Source organism: Carlito syrichta, unplaced genomic scaffold, assembly GCF_000164805.1.
Source record: "Carlito syrichta isolate Samal-C Ts95f unplaced genomic scaffold, Tarsius_syrichta-2.0.1 Scaffold314876, whole genome shotgun sequence".
Lineage (NCBI taxonomy): Eukaryota > Metazoa > Chordata > Mammalia > Primates > Tarsiidae > Carlito > Carlito syrichta.
In genome coordinates, this window is record NW_007258972.1 from 513926 (window position 1) to 523913 (window position 9988).

The 9988-nt window shown below is 39.0% G+C and overlaps 1 pseudogene; it reads right to left on the reverse strand.

Moving 5' to 3' along the window:
* Positions 1–5925: 5925 nt before the first annotated feature.
* On the reverse strand, positions 5926–6572 carry LOC110594372 (annotated as a pseudogene).
* Between the last annotated feature and the right edge of the window lie 3416 nt (positions 6573–9988).

Sequence of the window (9988 nt, forward strand, 5' to 3'; positions counted from 1 at the left end):
TCACTTTTTAATGGGTTTATTGGTTTTTTCCTGTTGATTTGCTTGAGTTCCGTATAGATTCTGGATGTTAGACCTTTGTCAGATGCATAGTTTGCAAATATTTTTCCTATTTATCCTATTCTGTGTGATGTCTCTTTATTCTCTTGATGGTTTCTTTCTTCTGCAGAAGCCTTTTAGCTTGATGAAGTCCCATCTGTCAATTTAAATTTTTGCTGCATTTCCTTTTGAGGTCTTGGCGAGAAATTCATTGCCTATGCCAATGTCCAGGAGGTTGCTCCATAGGTTTTCTTCTTCTAAGATTTTTATAGTTTGAAGTTTTATGTTTAAGTTCTTAATCCATTTTAAGTTAATTTTTGTATGTGGTGATAGTTAGGGGTCCAGTTTTGTTCAAGTGACTAGCCAGTTTTTCCAGCACCATTGGTGCATGGGGTTTCCTTTCCCCAATATTTGTTTTTGTCAACTTTGTCAGAGATGAGTTGGTTGTAGGTCTGTGATCATATTTCCAGGTTCTCTATCCTGTTCAATTGGTCTATGTGTCTACTTTTGTACCAGTACCATGCTCTTTTGCTTACTGTATTCTTACAGTAAAATTTGATGTCTGTGAGTGTGATGCTACCAACTTTTCACTGAGTTTTGCTTTGGCTATTTGGGCTCTTTTTTAGTTCCATATAAATATAAGTATTGTCTTTTCTAGGTCTGTGAAAAATGTTGCTGGTAGTTTGATAGAGATTACATTGAATCTATGATTGCTTTAGGTAGTATAGACAACTTGATTAAATTGATTCTTCCAATCCATGAACATGGGATGTTCTTTCATTTGTGTAATTTTGGATTTCTTTGAGCAGTGTTTTGTAGCTCTCATTGTAAAGATCTTTCACCTCTAAGAATGCAGAGTTTGTGTGTGTGTGTGTGTGTGTGTCTATTGTGAATGAGATTGTATTTTTGATTTGGTTCTCAGCCTGCTTGTTGCTGGTGTATAGAAATGCAACTGATTTTTTACACATTGATTTTGTATCCTGAGTTCTTACTGAAGTAGTTTATCAGTGCTAGGAGTTTTCTTGGATTCTGTAGGGTTTTTTAGGTATAAAATCATATCGTTTGCAAAGAGAGAGAATTTAACTTATTTTCCCATGTGGATACCTCTTTTTCTCTTGCCTGATTATTCTGGCTTGCTGTTCCAGTACTATGTTAAATAGGAGTAGTAACTTTATTTTTCATATTACAAAAAAAAATTATGAGATTTTAGTTGGGATTGCATTATACCTAAAAACTAATTTGGTAAGAATTAGCATCTTCCAAATCTGTCTTCCATCCCACTTAAGCAGATCTTTATTTAGATCTCATAGGAAATCTTCAGGCTTTCTGTATGGAGTTAGAAGAAAAGTCTGATCTTGTGTCTGATTACACTGCTCAAAGAATGTCATTCCAGTACTGCTGAAGACCAGCCCCCCCCCCTTTTTTTTTTACAAAAGAAACCAACATTCAAAGTTGAGAAACAGAGTGTGCCTCAAAAAACATTTATCTAACAAAAATCAGCTTCTCCTTGCCGTTCCTCCAGTATTTCTTTTGTTTAAACTACATCAAGTTGAGTTTTTGTTGCAACCAGAGTCCTGATTAACATTTACATTGTTAATAGAGAAAGAAATACTTCTGATTAAAATAAGCAACCTGTGCCCAATGTCATTCATTTGCCCTCCACATCCAGACTTTGCCCTGCTGGTGGGCTCTAGTAGATCAGAGTAAACCAGAAAGAGAGGTCAAGGTATTTAATTTCCCTGGCTCTCCCTTTGAGTTTAGTCTGACGATATCCTTCAGCCAACCAAAGATTCCTCTCAATATGGCCTCCCTCATTCATCTCTCTCTTTTTGGGGTCTTGGCAGCAGCTCTCATTCCGTATCTTTTCTGCCTTAGCAGTGATGACAGTTTTGCTGCTACTATACTTTCTGCATTAATCCTTGTGGTTTCCCTATCCTGCCCACACCTTTGTAAATATCCTTGATTTATCTTAATTTGAGTGTGCCATCTATTTCTTATTGGGACCCTGACTGATACTCATCATAATACCAACAGCTGTATCAGTAGAAAATAGGAAGCTCAAATTACTATATCAAATTGACAGGTTATACAAAACATTTTCAGTACAGCATATACAAAATTTCAGCAGCATATGCAATTTGTATTAAATATAAAATTATCACTTTATTAACAAGAGAGCATACCAAACCTTGAGAATATTCAGAACTCCAAAACTGGACTTCTAAAAAAATTCTTCAATTAAATTTTAATTAAATATTAGTAAACCATATGTGGTAAAACTCCATTAAACAAGTATTCAATTAGCTGTTATAGCCCAATTCGTGAATTAAATAGAAAATGAATAGGAATGAGAAGTGAGTGCTAAAAAGAGGAAATGGAATTGTAAAAGCGATATCCAGAAACTTTGTACAAAAATTGAAGCCAACTAGATAACGTGAAAATTTCCTGGCAGTAGGAATGGTCCCCAGACCTTTAAGAAGCAGATAAAATATTCAATGTTAAGATGCTTGCTAGGCTCTCTTTGATAACCTCAAACCCTCCTTCAGATCAGCCAGACACAGCCATGGGTCAGTGACCTTTAGGGAAGAGCAAGGACTGGGGTCATAGCCAGAAAGAATGGCAAGGTACAAAAAAAGGATAGGGTGAGGAGTTCACACCTTATTTTAAACATAGTGAAGAAATAAAGAATTCAGCAAATACAGAAACTGAATCAGGTGAGTAGAAGAAAAGTCCACCAAGTACTTTAGAGATGTTGGAGGGACACTGGATTTCCCACAGACTTGGGGTAGGGGTTCAATCCAGCTTCCCTTAGGTCTTAAAGGTCAAGTTAACTTGAGCAAGCTGGAGAACTTTGAAAATCTAAAGTAAAAAAATTGCCTCTAGCCTAAGTGATAATAGGGATGAGAGAAATAAGCAGAACTTTGCAGTTGGCCAAAAGAGTTAATAGTGATCCTAATAAAAACTGAATTAATGCAGTCTGCCCCTCAATTTATCCAGTTCCTTTTATTCACTTATAATTACACTATTTTCAAGGAAGGCCTTGGTCTCCGAAAACACTGAGAGGATATACTGTGGAATTAGGTGGCAAACTTGATTTTGTTGTTTTTGTAATCCTTACCATTGCTAGAATATTAGGAAAGGGAAGCAGCAGTTCAGCAGAAATTTTGAGAAAGTCCTGGAACCAGAAGAAACCCAGTCCAAGGGAAATACATGAGAAAATTATTAAAAACTTTAAATGCAGTTTCAGAGAGTTCAAATTTAGAATCAAATTTGAATGGAGGCAAGAGCCCCAAAGCAACAATTTTTGCTTATTGAGGTTTAATCTACATACAATGAAACTCAACATTAGACGAATATTGACAAATTATACCGTCATGAAACCACTACCACAATCATGATACAGAACATTTCCATCATTCCAGAAAGTTCTATTATGCCCTTTTACAGTCAATCACGCACCATTCATCCTTGAACCCTGACAACCACTGAGTGCTTTCTGTCAGTATAGTTGTACATTTCTAGGATTTTATATAAAGGAATCACATAGTATGTAGCTGTATCTGATGTGTTTCGTTTAGCGTAATGCTTTTGAGATCTTTTTATGGCTCAGTAATATTCCACCATATGGATGTACTACAACTGAGTTTTGATGGATGTTTAAGTTGCTTCCAGTTTGGGACTATCATAAATATAGATGCTACAAACATTGAAGTACAAGTTTTTAGTGTAATTATAAGCTTTAAATTCTCTTGGACGAATACCTAGGAGTGGGATTACTGAGTTGTATGGTATACCTACATTTAACTTTCTAATAAACTACCAGCCTGTTTTCCAAAGAAGTGGTACCATTTCATACTCCCACCAGCAATGCATGAGACTTTTAGTTGTTTCATGTCCTTGCCTATACTTGGTATTGCCAGTTATTTTAATTGTAGCCATTCTGGTGGCTGTTAGTAGTAAGTACATCATTATAATTTTAGTGTGCATTTCTCTAATGACTTATAATGTTGAGTCTCTTCATAAGATGTCAAATTTACATACATTGTTTGCTGGAATGTCTATTAAAATCTCATTTTTGTATCAAGTTTGTCATCTTATTAAGTTATAATTCTTTCAATATTTTGGATAAAGTTCTCTATCAGACACATGCTTTGAAAATATTTTTTGGCTGGGCACAGTGGCTCACGCCTGTAATCCCAGCACTTTGGGAGGCTGGAGTGAGAGTATTGCCTGAGACCAGGGGTTTGAGATCAGCCAGGGCAACTTGGTGAGACCTCATCTCTACAATAAATCAAAAAATTAGCCAGGCACGGTGGCACACGCCTGTGATTCCAGCTACTTGGAAGGCTGAGGCAGAAGGATTGCCTGAGCTCAGCAGATCAAGGTGGTGGTGGCCGTGAGTTTGCCATGGCACTCAAGCCTGGGTGGCAAAGTGAGACTCTGATTCAAAAAATGGGGTTTTTTTCCTCCCAATCTACAGCTTGCTTTTTCACTTCCTTAATGGTTTCTATCAAGGAGAAAACATTATTTTGACGAGGTTCAATTGGTCATTTTTTTCTTTTATGATTCATGCTTTTTGTGTCCTAAGAAAATTTGCCTTGTCCAAGTTCACAAAGATTTTCTCCTGTTTTCTCTGGAAGTTTTATAATTTTAGGTCTTCCTTTAGACCTATATTCTATTTTGAGATCATTTTTGTGTATAGGGTAAGGGTTCATTCGTTTGTTCACATGGCTATCCAATTGTTTCAGCACCATTTGTTGGGAAGACTATCTCACCCATTGAATTTCCTTGGCATCTATTTTTTTTTAAATCTACTGACTACATATATGTCTGTCTATTTCTATTTCAGGACTCTCTTCTGTTTCATTGATCTATTTGTCTTTGCCATTATCACATTGACTTTAGTGTAGCTTTATAGTAAGTTTTGAATCAGGTAGCTTAAGTTCTTCAGCTTTGTTTTTCTTTTTAAAGATTATAAGATTATTTTGGCTACTTAAATTTCCATATAAACTATTGCTTCTTTTCTCTTCTATGCCTGGCAAGAACAGCTTTTTTTTTTTTTTTTTTTGTAAACTCACTCTGTCACCCAGGCTGGAATGGAGTGCAGTGGCATACTCACGGCCTCCGCAGCCTCGACCTGCTGGGCTAAGGCGATCCTTCCAATTCAGCCTTCCAAGTAGCTGGAACTACAGGCACGCGCTACCATGCCCGGCTAATTTTTTCATTTATTGTAGAGACATGGTCTCACCAAGTTGCCTAGTTGTCTCAAACCCCTGGGCTCAGGCAATCCTCTTGCTTCGGCCTCCCAAAGTGCTGGGATTACAGGCTTGAGCCACCGTGCCCGGCCAACTTGTCAGGTTTTAAAGAAAATCCATGCACCTGTAGTTCCAGTTACTTGGAAGACTGAGGCGGAACGATCACCTGAGCCCAGCAGGTCCAGGCTGCGGTGGCTGTGAGTGTGCCACTGCACTCCAGCCTGGGCGACAGAGTGAGACTCTGACTCAAAACAAAACAAAAAATCCTGCAAGTCCTCCAGATTAGATGGCACTGATTCTGTAGTTCGATTTGGAAAGAACTGATATTTTAACATTATTGAATCTTCCAATCCAAGAATATTAATTTCTCTACATTTATTTAGATCTTTTTTATTTTTTCCTCAGCAATATTTTATAGTTTTTAGTGTACAGATCTTGCCATACTTTTTGTTAAACTTGTCCTAAACATTTTATATTTTGATACAATTGTAAGAAATATTATTGTCTAATTTCAATGTCTAATTTTTTATTACTGGCATATCAAATACAACTGATTTTAAATTGACCTTGTATCCTGCAAACTTGCTAACCTCATTATTAGTTCTAGTAGCTTTTTTGTAAATTACACAAAAGCTTTTTTTTTTTTTGCTTTTTCAAACTGCTTTATTAACTTCACAATATATAATGAGCATCTTTCCATGCAATAGGTAACATTATTCTGCTAACAAAGTCTTACAGACTGGACCAAAACACAACACAGCATTCAAGTAGAAGCTGGTAAGGGGGGACCATAAGAAGCAAGTAACATCAAAAGGCTTACCGCAGGGGTACACCACAAATATGTACGTTTAGGAAGCAGGGGCCTCCCTCTTAACTTCAGGAAAGACATCAGGATTCAGGACATAAGGCAAAATTCACCATGATGGTCATAGGAAGGGGGATCGGTGCTAACTGCCCAAAGACTATGACTCAACTGCTTCTCTCTCAGCTTTTCCATCAGCTATCTCGCCTCGTCCCTATCTTTTCCATATTCTCTTTCTCATCCTTGGCCTGTATCTCTCCAAGCCTATGCATCGCACCCCATCTCTACTGCGGGATGGGCTGCCTAACGCAGGACCGCCTACGATTTCCTCTAGGCACACAGCAGTCACCAGCATCCATAGGGAGGGCCAGGGACTCCCCTTTATTAGTGTCTTGCTCCTTTTCATCTTTTTTTTCATCTTCAGGGTTGGTATTTTCCACGTTGAGATCTTTGACCGCTTGTTCCTCTTTGGGCTCCATTACTCCTGGGCCGATCCTTGTCGCTCCTCCTCCTCCTCCCCCGGGTTCTCGCCTGGAGCTGCACTGCGGTGACGCCTCGCCCTGCAGACCTGCTTCCCCTCTGCTTCCTGCCTTTGGGGCCTTCCCTGGCCCGCACGCCCTAAGACCACCGGGAGCAGGTACCGCCGCCGCCAAGGGGGCGACCGATGGCGGCTCTGACGCGAGACCGAGGTGCGGCGACAATTTTCTACAAAGATTAATAATCATGTCATCCACGAGTAAAGAGGTGTGTCTCCTTCTCAATCTTCCTTTTATTTCGTTTCTTGCGGTATCATACTAGCTAGAACCTGCAGTACTGTGGTGAGTAGAAGTGGTACAAGCAGACATTCTTGTTCCAGTCTTGGAGGGAACAAGGAATTCAGCTGATGGCTCTTTATTCTAAAAGAGATGGTAGAGCATTGTTATCATTTCATCCTTAAATGTTTGGTGTAGAATTCACCAATGAAACCATCTGGTCCTGGTGCTTTCTGTTGTGGAAGGTTACTGATCATTGATTTAATTTCTTTAATAAATATAGGCCTATTAAGATTGTCTGTTTCTTCTGTGAGTTTTAGCACATTATGTTGTCCAAGGAATTGGTTCATTCCATCTAGGTTATCAAATTTTGTGGACATAGAGTTGTTCATAATATGCCTTTATTATCCTTTTAATGTTCATGGGATCTGTAATGATGTTCCCTCTCATATTTTTTATATTAGTAGTATGTGTACTCTTTTTTTTTACTTGGCCTGGTTAGAGGCTTATCAATTTTACTGATCTTTTTGAAGAACTAGTGTTTGTTTTCATTGTTTTTTTTCTATTGCTTTCCTGTTTTCAATTTCATATATTTCTACTGTAATTTTTATTGTTTACTTCTGCATATTTAGGACTTAATTTGCTTTCCTTCCTCCAGTTTCCTAAGGTCAAACTTAAATGATTGATTTCAGATTTTCCTTCTTTTCTAATATATGCTCTCAGTGCTATAAATTTCCCTCAAAGCACTGCACCCCAAAAATTTTGATAAGTTTTGTTTTCATTTAGTGTAAAATACTTGAAAATTTCTCTTGAGATTTCTTCTTTGATCTTTGTGTAATTTAGAAGTTGTTTAATCTCCATGTATATTTCAGTTATCTGTTATTGATTTCTAGGTTAATTCCATTTTAATCTGAAAGCAGACATTACATGGTTTCTATTCTTTAAATATGTTAAAGTGTGTTTTATGGCACAAAATATGCTATCTTGGTGATTGTTCCATGTATTTGGTTGTTGTTGGATAAAGTAGTCTATAGATGTTGATTATGTCCAGTTAACCCACTATTACAGTTGAAAATTTCAACACCCCTCTATCAGAAATGGACATATTCAGCAGTCATACAATCAATAAGACCTGAACTCAATGTCAACTGTAATAGTGGGTTCATCTATTTCTTCTTGTAATTCCATCAGTTCTTGCCTCACTTATTTTGATGCTCTGTTGTTAGGTGCATACATATTAAGGATTATTATGTCTTCTTGAACAATTGACCCCTTTATCATTATGCAATGCCCTTTTTTATCCCTGATAATCTTTGTTTCTTTTTTTTTTTTTTTTGAGCTGGAGTCTCACTCGGTCGCCCAGACTGGAGTGCAGTGGCCACTCCCGGCCACCACAGCCTCGCCTGCTGGGCTCCGGCAATCCTTCCGCCTCAGTCTTCCGAGTAGCCGGAATTACAGGCATGCGCTACCACGCCTGGCTGATTTTTTTGAATTATTGTAGAGATGAGGTCTCGCTGCCCAGGCGGATCTCGAACCCGCGGGCTCAGGCAATCCACTCACCTCAGCCTCCCAAAGGTGCGGGATTACAGGCTGAACCACCGAGCCCAGCTCCTGATAATCGTTCTTGTCTTGAAATCTGCTCTGTCTGAAATAAATAAAGCTATTCCTTTCTTTAGTGTTAGCATGGTATATCTTAGTCCATTTGTCTATGTCCGTTTGTGCTGCTATAGTAAAATACCAGACTGGGCAATGTTAAAGGACAGAAATTTATTTTCTCACAGCTCGGACAGCTTGAAAGTCCAAGATCAAGCCACTGGCAAGTTCAGTGTCAGGTGCGTGCTACAGCCTCTACTTCCAAGGTGGCATCTTGAACACTATGTCCTTCCATGGAGGAAAAGTTGAAAGGGCAAAAAGGGATGAACCCTCTTCCCTCCAGCTTTTATAAAGTCACTAATCCCATTCATGAGGACTCTGCTCTCATGACATAATCACCTCTGTCCCATTTCTTAATACTATCACACTGGCAGTTAAGTTTCAACATGAATTTCAAGGGATACATTCAGATCAGATCATACCACCATTTAGTTACTCTGTATGCATCTTTATATTTACATATTTATGTTTAGTCAGGCTCAGTCAATCCTTCCATCTCAGCCATCCTAGTAGTTGAGACTACAGGTGCCTGCCACTATGCCTGGGCTTTTTTTTGTGTGTGTGGAGATGAGGTCTCACCAAGTTGCTCAGGCTCATCTGGTCTGAAACTCCTGGGCTCAGGCAATCCTCTCAGTCTCCCAGAGTGCTGGAATTACAGGTGTGAGCCACTGGCCTGGCCATGTCTTTATATTTAAAATGGATTTCTTGTATACAACATGGTGTTGGGTCTTATTTTTCATTTATTTTTATTTTTATTTTTTAAGTAGGATGCTCACTCTGTTGCCTAGATTGGAGTGCAGAGGCATGCTCACGGCCACCACAGCCTTGACTTGCTGGGCTCAGGTGATCCTTTGGCCTCAGCCTTCCAAGTAGGTGGAACCACAGGTGTGTGCCACTACACCCAGCTAATCTTTTGATTTATTGTAGAGACAAGGTCTCGCCAAGTTGCCCAGGCTGGTCTCAAACCCCTGGACTCAGGTAATTCTCTCACCTCAGTCAAAGTGCTGGGATTATAGGCTTGAGCCACCATGCCAAGCATTATTTTTTAATCCACCCTGACAATTTCTGTTTTTAATTGGTGCATTGAGACCACTGACAGTCAAAATGATTATTCATATAGTTCGATTAATATCTGCCAAATTTGTTGCTGTTTTCCATCTGTTTTCCTTGTTCTTATTGTTGTCTTCCATTTTTCTGCCCCTTTTAACTTAAATTGGGAATTTTATGTGATCCTGTTTTTTCTCCTTTCTTTGCATATCAATTATACTTTTCCCCCCACGTTTTTTAGTGGTTGCCCTAGAATCTGAAGTATAAATTTACAGGGTTTTTTTTTTTTGAGTTGGAGTCTCAGTCTGTTGCCCAGACTGGAGTGCAGTGGCCGCTCCCGGCCACCGCAGCCTCGACCTGCTGGGCTCCGGCGATCCTTCCGCCTCAGCCTTCCGAGTATTTGGAATTACAGGCATGCGCTACCACGCCCACTGATTTTTTGA